Source organism: Theobroma cacao, chromosome 2 (assembly GCF_000208745.1).
Source record: "Theobroma cacao cultivar B97-61/B2 chromosome 2, Criollo_cocoa_genome_V2, whole genome shotgun sequence".
NCBI classification, from domain to species: domain Eukaryota; kingdom Viridiplantae; phylum Streptophyta; class Magnoliopsida; order Malvales; family Malvaceae; genus Theobroma; species Theobroma cacao.
In genome coordinates this window covers 38,853,820-38,866,623 of record NC_030851.1, presented here as the reverse complement: position 1 = coordinate 38,866,623, position 12,804 = coordinate 38,853,820, and the positions used below count along the sequence as shown (strand labels likewise).

The window sequence follows — 12,804 nt, the reverse complement described above, 5'->3', positions numbered from 1 at the left end:
ATATATATATGTGCATGCCAAGATTACATGATATAAAATGACAAATACATTTTGACTAATGATAGTTAGCCAATTGTTAATTATAAAGGTCTATTTGGTTCAAAATAAAAAATACAAGTGTTTGATTAAATGTAATAAAAGAATAAAGATTTCTTTGAAAATTTATGAAGAACATAAATTTTTTTTAAATATTATGCTTATTATTTTTAAACAATAGATATCTCATTATTTCTATTTCTTCACTTTTGAATTTGAATTATATAACATATATTCATTCATGAGATGTGTACCAAGTGGGAAAAGTAGAAATCTATTGCCTTGATCCCTAATCCTAACCGAAGGATCAAGTTATGTGAAATGAAATAATTTATATATTATTGTTTGGAATAAAGTCTATGTCTACACAATGTATAAAATAACTTGTTTAAATATACTTAGAATAAGTTATAGTGTTATCTATATGATTGATTAAGGCTACTATTTCAAATTTTTCTATTTATTTTGTACTTCCCTTGTTTGATATTGAATGTTAACATTTCATTTTTTAGTTAAATTTAATCACTTTTGATCGTAATTTTTTTAGATATCGTATGAAATTAAATTTTAAAAAATAAAAAGATAGAAGAAATAGATTCATCTTCCCTAAATCTACAAGCAAATTTGCTTCATAGTTCAAATCGAGCAATAATATAATATTAAAAACTTTATTTCATTTTATAACAATTCATGCCTACTTTTTTGTTTTTTAGGCAGCACAACATCTGCACTGTTCGTTAACATAACTATGGATGTTACATCTAGGATCACACTTCTTTGTTACAGTCAAAGTCTTTGGAACAACTTATTTTTGTTCCAAAAGTAGGAACACATTGGCATCGGCCATCTCTGCACTCTAAAGTTTTGTCTATGCACCTGATTCCTTTGCAGTCAGCTACAGTGGTGCATCGTTGCCCTTGCGCTCCCGGTACCATTGAGAATACCATTGCTGCAAAATTACAATGCATTAATAGTATTATAATTAAATTTAACATGAAAGTCAGTTAATAAATGAGATTAGTAGGAGAGGGATTGACTTACATGATGCAAATAGCAGAAAGATGAAAAATTTCATGCTGAAAAAAGCTTTTTCCATGTTGTCTTCGGCTATTTTTTGTTGCTGTTCCTGATAATGTTGAGGCTTTTGAAACCACCAGTGTCAATTTATAAGATGGGATAGGTTGACCAAAATGTACCACAAGGGAAGGTGCAATCCATTTGAAATGAATTTATAAAGATATTAACTTAATATAGCAATTCTTTTCCAAATTATTGAGATATTTTACCATACATAATTTTGACCTTGGCTCCAAATTTGATAATGTGGTGTAATGACTAATGACCAATAACATGGTGAATCTGACTATGAGCTGTCAAGAACAGTTGTTCCACATAATTGACTAGCCCATCCATTTCACACACCAAAAATCTAAAACGTTGAACTTCTTGATCTTTGCTCTTATAGCACATACACCACAATATATTACGTCATCAACCGATTGGATATAAATTTATGTTGTTGTATTTTCAAAATAAAAATGTGTCTTTTCAAGTGAAAAATTATGTTGTCATATTGTGTCTTATGAATGAATGGTTGTACTTTCAAAAGGTAATTATTGAAACCTCTATTATTCCAAGGGTTGTGTCTTGGAAATGTGAAAATATCTTTTAGACAAGGAGGTACCTTGATGAAAGGGTTATGTCCTTGAGAAAAGGCACTTGCAAGCCTATATAAAGGACTCGTTGCCAACCATTTCAATACATCAAAGCAAAAACAAAATAAGAGCAGAAAAATTAAAAGCCAGAAAAGCGTTATGCTCTGAAAGTTAACATAAATACTTAAGTTCCCATCAATTACAAAAAGCATCCAAATTCCTTATAATCTAGTTACTGCAGAAAGTAAGCTTTAAGACTAAACAACTTTATAAACCCTTGGGTGTATCTAGGAGTCTACTTTTGTAAAGTGCAAGACAAAGTTAGACGTTGGCTTCACTGTATCCTTAAGTCTAGTTGCATTATTCTCCTTTACATACCGAGTGGTGGGGGTGAAATAAGTCTTAAAGATAATGTTTATTGAAAGGCTCACCTTGAAGTCAATTTTGCCAATTCTTTGAATTCCATATAAACCCCATTTGCACCGACAATTTTAAGACTTATTTTTCGTGTTATTGGAATTTAAAATGGTTTCACTTAAAGAGATGGCTACCAACATTGTCAAGTTAGACTGCTTTGAAGGAGGAAGCTTTATTTGTTGGTAGAAAAAGATGCGTTTTCTCCTTACGACTCTTAAGGTCGCTTATGTTTTAGATACACCAAAGGGTGGATGAAAAAGGTGATGAAAAATCCGTGAAACAAACTTGTTTAAGGCAAAAATGGGATAATAATGACTACATATGCATGGGACACATTCTTAATGGAATGTTAGATGCATTATTTGGTTTGTACCAAAATGAAGCGAGTGAAAAACAACTTTGGGACAAATTGAAAGAAAGATACATGCCTGAAGGTGCAAGTAATGAGAAATTTTTGGTTAGTCGTTTCAATAATTGTAAAATTGTTGATAATTGTCCTGTTTTGGAGCAATTACATCAGTTTGAACGCATTCTAAACAGCTTTAAGCAATATGAACTTAAAATGGATGAAGCTGTTGTGATATCTTCTATAATTGATAAGCCTCACTTTCGTGGATAGACATAAAAGAGAGGAAATGTCTCTCGAGGGCCTTGGGAATCATTTTCGAATAGAAAAAGATAATGGAAAACAAGATGTCAAGCAATATGAAAAAGAAAAGGATTCTAATGAAAAGAATCTTGAGACTTTGAAGGTCCATGTGATGGAACACAAACCATCAAACAAGCTGGTCTTGTGCAACAAAAGAGAACATTCCATTGGAATGAATGAAAAAAGTCATAAAATCAAAAGGAACAAAAAAGGGCTATGTTTCCATTGCAACAAACTTGGACACTTCAAAGCAGAATGTAAACTTTTGAAAAAAAAAACACAAGGTGTGAACAACAAGTTTGTGACTGTGGTTTTCAAGGTCAATCTTCTCCATGGTGATGGAGTACGGTGGATTGACACTGGTGCGACTAAGCATGCTTATAAAGACAAAAGTGTTTTCAAGACTTGGGAAGCCGTTAATGATGGAACCGTGTTGTACATGGGAAATTCCTCCACTACACAAGTGAAAGGAAAAGGTACCATGGAACTCATGTTTACTTTTGGAAAAATGCTTGCACTAAACAATGTCTATTATGTACCGAAAGTTATAAAGAATCTTGTGTCAAGTGGTTGTTGAATAAGTATGGCTTCAAATTAGTATTTGAAGCGGATAAGTTCATCCTTACAAAAGGTAGACTGTAACACCCCATGCCCCGTATAATAGTCAACATAACCGTATCGATAAGACGCAAGGGCAATTGACGTAAATTTGAGTGACAAGGGGCAGTGATGAGTGAAAAGAATGTTTGGAATAAAATATTTCGCACGAGAGAAAATAGTAATTAAATAATAATATTTTTATCGAGGATAAATTAGCGAGTTAAAAGGTGATTTGGAAGTAAACTGAGACAAAGTGAGACATCTTGGGTTCTGAGGAGACAAGTAGAGAATTTTAAAATAAAATAATATTTTATTAATAAAATAATATTAAACTATTAAATATTTTATTTGTTGTCGAAATTAGTCATGAAAGAGGATTATATGATTAATCTAAGTGGGGGAGAAGAAAAATAAAAGAATTTTGAAGAAAAACGACTATAGTGGGGCCCACGTGTCATTATTAAATAGAGCTAGAGCGGGTAAATATATATTTAAATATTATAGTGATACCTTGGTGAAGTGAAAATTTTATATTTTGTTTGTACACGTGTAAAGGAAGAAAGATAAAAGGATATTAGAGTTTAAGAAATGTGGAAGGACCAAATTGTAAAGGATGAAAAAAAAAAAAATTATAAAGGATGAAAGTTTGGAAGGTCACATGGCAAATAACGAAAAGTTTGAGGACTTATGTGCAAATTTTAATATTTAGAGTTAAATGAAAATTTACTAATCCCGGAAGGTTAAATTATGTGAAATATGAGATATACATGTAAAATTCACTATTACATGCAAATCATTGTATGCAAAAAGAAGGAAGTTAGTGGGAAACATGTGGGACTCCACCATGTGAAAGTTGATAAAGAGAAAAAGAATAAAAAGTATTTAATTGAAGAAAACCATGGTTTGGCAAGGATAGCCCATGGTATACAAGTAAGAATGGTAATGTGAATTGAAAAGAAAAAGGCATAAACATAATATTTAATAGAAATAAAACAAAGAAAGAGAATTGATTAGCATGACATGTAAAGAGCAAAGAAAAGAAAATAATGGAAAGAAAATGGTCAATGAAGGTGGCGAGTGGAAAGGTCCAAAAGTTTTTTGACTTGTGATTGTAACCACATGAAGGAAAAAAGAAAATGACAAAATGACCAAGCTTTGGGCAATTCACCTATGGGAGAAGAAAAGAAAGAAAATTTGAGTGGTGGGGAACTTGGGAGAATCCGCCCACACCAAGGAATGGCAAAATATCTTTGCCTTTAGAAAATCTGCACCTTTAGAAAGAAAAAGAGAGAGAATTGGCTTGGAAACAAAGAGAGAAAGGAAGAAAGGAGAAAGGAAGAATGAAAGAAAGGAGAAAAAAGAAAAAGACAAGGAAGGTTGGCCCAGTGGTTTCAAGCTAAGGAAGGTAAGTAGAACTTTGATTTTAGTTGTGATTTCTTGAGGAAATGAGTTGGTAATTGTGTGAGAATGTTTGTGTCAGCAAAGGTCCTCCAAGAATTGAAAGAAATAGATGCATGCTTATGGGCCAATCTTGGAATCCATGGTGATTTGAGCTAGATAAGCTATGGGTAAGTATTTTGGTCTTAAAATCACAAGTAAACAAAAGAAATGAGATGTATATTAATTGTTTATATATGTGGCAGCAATGGTGACCATGGGTATGAGGAAATTATGAGCTATAAGTGTGGAATTCAAGCTAAAACTGAAAGGTAAGTGTGCAATATGTCTAAATTGTGTTGTGTTGATTATAATCGGTTAATAGTAGGTGGAATGCTTGTTAAATGCTTGTGATTGAGGTTGATGAAAAATATGAAATTAGGTTAAGGATTTAATGATTGATGTGTTACCCGTACTCGAGCATAATTAAGTGTATTGAGTTCGAATTTTTGCTAGGAAGCGTATAAGTAGAGAAGTGTGTTGTGGTGGTGTGCCAGACGAGGTAATGAGTGACTGGCAAGTAGAATTGCCTAGATACGGATCTGAGTCAATAGCGAAGTAGTATCCCGTTATTGTAGAGTGAGTAGGGGGTACCCATTTTAAAAATCGTGTAACTATAAATGTATATACGTGTTAGTTTACCTTAAATGCAAATTGTGGAAAGCATGAGTTGATAGAAATACTAGGAAATTGTGGATGCCATACCCTTGAAAATGGCTTCAAATATATATATATATATATATATGTATATATATATATATATATATATAATAAAGACTATATATATAGTNNNTATATATATATAAAAGCTATATATATGTAAAGACTTTTTAAAATTGGGAAACAAGCTTTTTAATACGGTTTATATCAAAATGTGCCTTGTTGATTGTGTGATGTGCATTCATGAATGAATTTTACAATCACCATGCCGATTTGATATTTAAACCTCATGCAAAGGTTTTACAATGCAAAAGTCTTACGAAAAGAGGTTTTATTGTGTTACCATGATTGGTACTTTTGAAATGGATTTGAAATAAACTTTTGAGAACCCAACTTGATTTTTAAATGGTTTTATCAAAATGGGAGATTCGAGAGTAGGCCGAATGTCACATCAGTATAGTGTGACCTTTGTTCACAAGTGAGCTACAGCTAGAAAACCTTTGAGTCACTGAGGGTTGTTAGACATGGCTTGGGCCATGGTTTGTGATATATACATGGCTAGGCCACAAGTGATATACGCTGTTACTACCGCTTGATTCTCCGATGTGGGCCAACATTGTTGAGACTACCATGGTTGTGGGATCCGGTGGAGTGAGGCTCCCGAATGTTATTACATGGAAACGGGTCCACGAGTTGTTATTTTTGTTACGTACTCAAGAGTGATATCTCTTTAGGTTTTCCAAACTTTTGTCCTTTTTGCATGGTGAAACTATAAGATTTTCCACAACTCCCCTTTTTATACTATGATGTTGGATTTAATTCCTCATGTACGAGATGATTGGCGAATTTGTGGTATGAGCTTGATAACACTTGATTTTACCGGAGCGTGCATGTTTTTGTTGAATTACCTTGAGCAAGTTGTTAAACAATTTTGATGATAGAAATCTTTCACTCACACTGATTTTGACAATGATGGTTAAATGATTTCTTGCATAAAAATCCTTGGTTTTATGTGTAAGGCACAATGTCCTATTTGCTTTTAAATGGTTTACATGTTCTTATGTTTTTATATATTTAAATCTTCTTTACTTTATGCTTGTTTCCCATCTACACCCTACTCACGGAGCTGATGATCACTGAGTTTGTGAGACTCACCCCCTTATTTCCCTTTTGCAGATAGTAATCGGCCTGGCGTGCAATCATCGGCACTTATGGTTCACCGCGGATAGGTAAAGCCATCTCATAGCATTTCATTCTGAGTCACTCCGCTGCTACAGGTCGAGTCATTCGTAGCATAATTTGATTATAAATAGTATTAATGTAAATGTATGATTGGATATTAAAGACCTTGATGTACTTCTACAATCATGTTGAATAAAAGTTGAGTTGAGTTATCATAGCTATTGTTTAAGTTACGTTACATAAAGGATGTATGGTTCAAGTAACTAAATAAATTAGTGGAATGGGTTCATTGTTACACAAAGGTTTCGAACAAGGCTTGTTCGGGACTTGGCGGGGTCCCTCGCAAGACTCGAACGCCGGTAGCGATCGAAGAGCATTCGTTACATAGACAATATGTGAGAAGTGGATAGTTATGTGAAAACATGTTCAAGCTTAATATTAATAAAAATGCTTCTAGTTGTAGTTATATTGATGCCTCCTTTAATGTTTTTGATAGTAAAGCAACATTGTCTGATTTATGGCATAATAGATTAAGTCATGTTCATTATAGAAGAATGCATGATATGACTAAATTATAGTTGATACCTAATATTGATGAAAATAATGATATGTGCAAAACATGCATGGTTATTCAAATCACGAGAAGCTCATTTCCTAAGGTAGAAAGAAACTCTAAATTGCTTGTATTAATACTTTTCGATGTTTGTGATATGCATAGTACTTCATTTATTGGTGGAAAGAAATACTTCGTAATATTTATAGATGACTTTTCTAGATATTGGTACGTTTACTTATTGCAAAGTGCTAATGCTGCCGTTATGAGAAGACATTGCTTCATATCCTCTGGTAAGGTCTAGTAGCACACTAGGTTTAGGAATTCTTTGCTCAATTTTTCCAAGTTTTTGTTATTTTGCTTTAGAATATTATGCGGGTAGTATAGGCATGGTACTATTTAGGAGATTTTACAAAACAAGGACATATTCAAGTTTTATTGTCCATTTTCATTTGTTGGTTCTTTTGGGTTGAAAGAAATGATGCTAAACACAGACAATTAAGATTGTATCCTTAACTAATAATAGGGAGAATTATGAAGTTATTAAAGCAGCTTCATGAAGGGAATTTAATGCATAAAGAGCAATGGAATGGTGATATGTAGATGCTATGTTGTTGAATATCACCTTTTGAAATCAACCATCCATGCCACCACAAATCATTAAATGGTTAAAACCCAATCTGGACAAAATTAAACTAAAAGTGGATGAGATCTTGAAAGACAATTTCGGAATGTCGTGGGGGAAGTTGTGGCACGTGACCATACAAGTATGCTAATATTTGCTTTTTTTGAAAATTTTGGACCCTATAATTCTTTGAAAGCTGAATTGCTTGCATTTTAAAGAGGACTTCTACTATGTCATGACCATAATTTTTCTAAACTCTAGATTGAGATGGATGCCAAGGTGGTAGTTAATATGATATTGGAAGGGAGTTCTGGATCATATGATACTAGGTATGTTTTAGCTTCCATTCAAAAATGCTTTAATTATAATTTTACTTATCGAATCACTCATATTCATTGTGAGGGCAACCATCGAACCAAGGCTATTCACATCAAGGACTTAAAGATTTCTTTAATGTTGAAGGTGAGCTAAATGGTATCTCGAAGCTAGATAGAAGTAATTGACCTTATGTTAAATTGAACATATGTAAGGGAGTAGTACTCCTTATTTATTTTATCTTGTGTAAGCAAGTTAGAGTGTTGAGTTCATGTTTTTATAAACTTCAAGCAAATGATGTATTACTTCCCTTAGGATTTATTTATGAAATATCTCATGTAATATTAGAGGTACGGTTTATGTCTCCCACCTTAGTGTACTTTTATTGCTCATCTTAATAAAATTTTAACATGTTAGCTGGCCTTGAGAGATTTTCTAGCTTAAAATAAAAAAAAATTGGCATGGTAATCTTGAATTGAATTTCGTACTATTATGAGAGTATAAGATGAATAAGCTTGTTGAGCTTTAATATGAAAATTTGGATTGAGATTTCTCATTAGAGGAATGTCCTAGTCAATTAGGAGAGTTTATAAATGTATTTTAGGCCTGGGATCTAGTAATAATTTTCACACTAGAGAAATGTCCTAGCTAGGGACGACTTCTCTTGATAACAAAGGGGAGCCATGGCCCCCCAGATATTTTAGTTTTACTTACATGCAATTAATTTTTTTTAATTTTCTTAACTTGGCCCTCTCAAAATGTTAAACCCTGTTTTATAAAATAATTACGACGTCATTTACATGCTCAATAGAATGTTTGCATATTTAGGAAGTTCGAGAAATCGTTAAAAGACGATATTGCCCATAATGGTACCATTAAGTCGATTAAGCCTCGAACTAGTTCAAATAGGAATTTTAAGGTGAAATTAAGAGTTTCATAGTTCAGGGATGACTCAAAATGGTAATTCGGAGTTTGAGGATCAATTCAGAGTCAAACAAGAATTTTCACTATCTAGGGGCAAAATGGTCATTTGCCACTTGGGGACAAAATGAGAATTTTTAGAAAAGATTTTTTTTGGCCCTATTTAACTTATTGGAGTATGATTTGAGTATTTGAGTATAATTTGAGGGTTTGGCAGTGAAAAAGTTTAATTCTGGTGATTTTTGGAGTATAAGGGGAAAATCGTAATTTTTCTACCTGCGGACAAAATTTGAGATTTTGAGAGAATTTAGATCACATTTGACAAATTGGAGAATGGTATGAGTATAAGGGATGAAAAATATGTCTATGGGCAATTTTTCAGTTTTTGAGGTAAAAATGTAATTTTTTACTTTTATGAGGGTAAAAGTGTAAATTTCAAAAATTACCCCACCAAGACTTTGGATAAGTCTGAGAATTTTATCTAAGCTATGGATATGTGGGATAAGTGTATGGTGAAAATTTGGAAACAAATGGATGGCTAGAATTTAAGAAATTAATAAAACAAAAAAAATGAATAAAATAATATTATATTATTTTAGCCTTTAAAAAGGTCAAAATTTCCAGAATTCTCATCTTCTTCAAGCTGTCCAAACCAGGAGAGAAAAAAGAGGGAAAATAAATAAGAACCCTAGCTGAAAAATTTGGGGAAAATCAAGAGAAATCAAGAAATCAAGCATTGAAAAGGTAAATTTCATTGATTTTTCTTGTGATTTTCACTATCCATGCATTTTTTTCTCATTTCCATGCAAAATTAGAAAGTGGGTATGGACACCCATGCTGGCCAAACCTCCATGGATGAGTTTTGAGCTTGAGTTTTGGTTGATTTTGTTTGAATTAAGTGATTTTAGTTAGGTTATATTGAATTATAGCAAAAATAAGCTAGAAAAATAATTTTCTCCCATTGAAACCCATTATGCCGAATTTTCTAGGAGAATATTGGCTACTGATCTTGATGTTTATTTGAGGAATTATGATGAATAATGATGAATTATGAGCCTAGAGAAATAATGAGAATTTTCAAAGTAAAAATACGAATTTTTACCTACCAGGGGTATTTTCATAATTTGCTATCGAGACTGATAATTTGGACTACACTGAGGGACATTAAGTCAATTTGGATGCAATTGAGGTATAGAAACTGGAAAAAATTAATTTAGAGTTTAAACGGACGTGTATATCGATTTAATCGGGTAATAGGCCGAATTTGGTTAACACCGCATTTAAGCGATAGTCAGATAAGTTGCATATCATATCATGCATATACACCGAGCCTGAATTGATTTTATAATGGTCAAGCATTGATGTGGTGAATTATGTATTGTACATTGTGGATATGTGGTGAGTAAATTACAGTGGTAAAAGTACAGAGATTGTGCTTGGAGACTGGGATTAGGAGTACATCGACTCCTAGAACTGTGAGTGAACTTATTATCGTCTTAATTATCTAGAGTAATTTTATACAATTGTGTGATTTTATGAAAAATGGGTTTAAATGGTAAATTGCTATGTTTTAGGAGAAATTGTGATTTTATAAAATGATTTTATAAATTTTCTGAAAAATTGAATACTGATTTTGAAAATAGAGTAATTGGAGACTGCCTGCTTGTGTTGTAAATTTATGATTTTAAATTAAATGGCTTGTGATAAATTGGCATGATTGGCTGAATTTATACTTGTGTTGAAAAATATGAACTGTTTGTTTTGCCTTGATAAATTGGTTAGTAATGTAATTACCATGCTATGCCCTTGAGATTTGATCAATTGGTGGATTAAAGATTAGCTACTGCAGTGGTGGGGGGCTCCGTGGGCCGACCTATTAGAGGGGCACGGTAAACTCCTTTATATTCTCACTTTGGTCGTAGAGGCGCGTAGGGTATCTCCTGCGGTGGGCTTTTTGAGTGTACTTCACGTTAACCACCACGTGAGAGTGAGACTCAACCAACGCCAAGGAACGACTACGATGTTCAACGAAAAATGTGTTTTATGCGTAATATGAATTTGTAACAACTTTGGCGGTCTCAGTGGGATACCTTGACGAAGGTATCCGGAAGAATGATTTTGGCAGGAGCCAAGTTTTGTGAGATATATAAGCCATGTTGATTAATTGAGTAAACTGAATATTCATGTTATGAAACATATATTGGAAAAGAATATTTTAATTCGTCTCTATTTACTCGTCTTTAGATAGTTTAGATGGTGTCTGTTTACTCACTGGGATTTTATAATCTCACTACCGTCAATTCCCCACATTTCAGTCTCGGGATAGCCAGTAGATAGCTGATTGCATCAAGGACTTCGATTAGCCTTACATTGACAAAATTGTAGGTTCACAGACTCGCATCTTATTGATTAGTTAGGGGCCCATGTGTCATTGTAAAAGTAATTTTATACTTTAGTTATTTGATTTAAAGTATGTATGAACATATTTAGCTTTTACACCATGTTTTTGGCGGGTAAATAATATTTTATTATTTTGATTTGGAAAAGACTTATGATTTCTTGAAATGCGAGATTTAATAACTGTCGCTCACCGGGGAGATGCGGAAGCTAATTGTCACGACCCGGAACTCTCATCGGACCCGTGACAAAGGTCGCGACGTCCCGATAGGCACTTATTACCCCGAATGCCGATCGAAACCCCGCAAGGCTTAACATCAGCTTTCGCATCTCCCCGGTGAGCGACAGTTATTAAATCTTGCGTTTCAAGAAATCATAAGTCGTTTCCAAATCAAAACAATAAAATATTATTTTCTGGCTCACAGGGGCATTTTCGTCATTTTTTTTGAAAATACCGAAACCCGTCAAAAACATGGTGTAAAAGCTAAATATATTCATACATATTTTAAATAAAATAACTAAAGTATAAAATTACTTTTACAATGACATGTGGGCCCTCAACTAACCAATAAGATGCGAGTCTGTGAACCTATAATTTTGACAATGCAAGGCTAACTGAAGTCCTTGATGCAATCGACTATCTACCGGCTATCCCGAACCTGAAATGTGGGGAATTGAGGGTGGTGAGATTATAAAATCCTAGTGAGTAAATAGACACCATCTAAACTATCTAAAGACGAGTAAATGGAGATAATTAAAAAATAATTAATTTTAGTAAATTTTTCACATCACGAATATTCATTTCAACCAAATAATCAATATGGCTCGTGAATTACTCAAAACTTGGCTCATGTCAAATCCTGTACTCGGTGACACTTGGACTAGGGGTATCCAATCGAGCCCGCCAAGGTTGTTAAAAATTAATATTTCGCATAAATCATATTTTTATTTTGAAACATAGCCTTTCCTTGGTGTTGGTTGAGTCTCACTCTCATGCGGTGGTACACGTGAAGTGCACTCAAAAAGCCCACCTCAAGAGATACCCTGCGCACCTCTACGACCGAGGTGAGAATATAAAGGAGTTTACCATGCCCCTCTAATAGGCTGGCCCACGGAACCGCCCACTACTGCAGTAGCTAATCTTTTATCTACCACCTGATTTATAAAATCTTTTTCTGCATGACATGGTAAATTTATCGCAACCTAGCCTCTCAAGGCTAAATACACAGTACAAATAATTCTAACACCAAAATCAGTTTAGCCATTCATGCTCATTTATTGTCATAAGCCATTCAATTTAAAACCATAAATTTACAACACAAGCAGGCAGTCTCCAATTACTCTATTTTCAAAACCA

The 12,804-nt window shown here is 33.4% G+C and overlaps 2 long non-coding RNA genes across 2 annotated transcripts in view; one reads left to right on the top strand and one right to left on the bottom strand.

The window, feature by feature from the left end:
- The window catches only part of LOC18610146, a 20,697-nt gene continuing 8,577 nt past the window's right edge, over window positions 685-12,804 (bottom strand). Inside the window, exon 3 of the long non-coding RNA XR_001926451.1 lies at window positions 685-985. This is a non-coding gene — a long non-coding RNA (uncharacterized LOC18610146). The remainder of the gene's footprint in view (window positions 986-12,804) is intronic.
- LOC108660773 lies at window positions 4,601-6,834 on the top strand. Its single transcript, XR_001926452.1, has 4 exons — window positions 4,601-4,762; window positions 4,843-4,925; window positions 5,001-5,066; window positions 6,631-6,834. It is a non-coding gene; the product is annotated as an uncharacterized LOC108660773 (long non-coding RNA).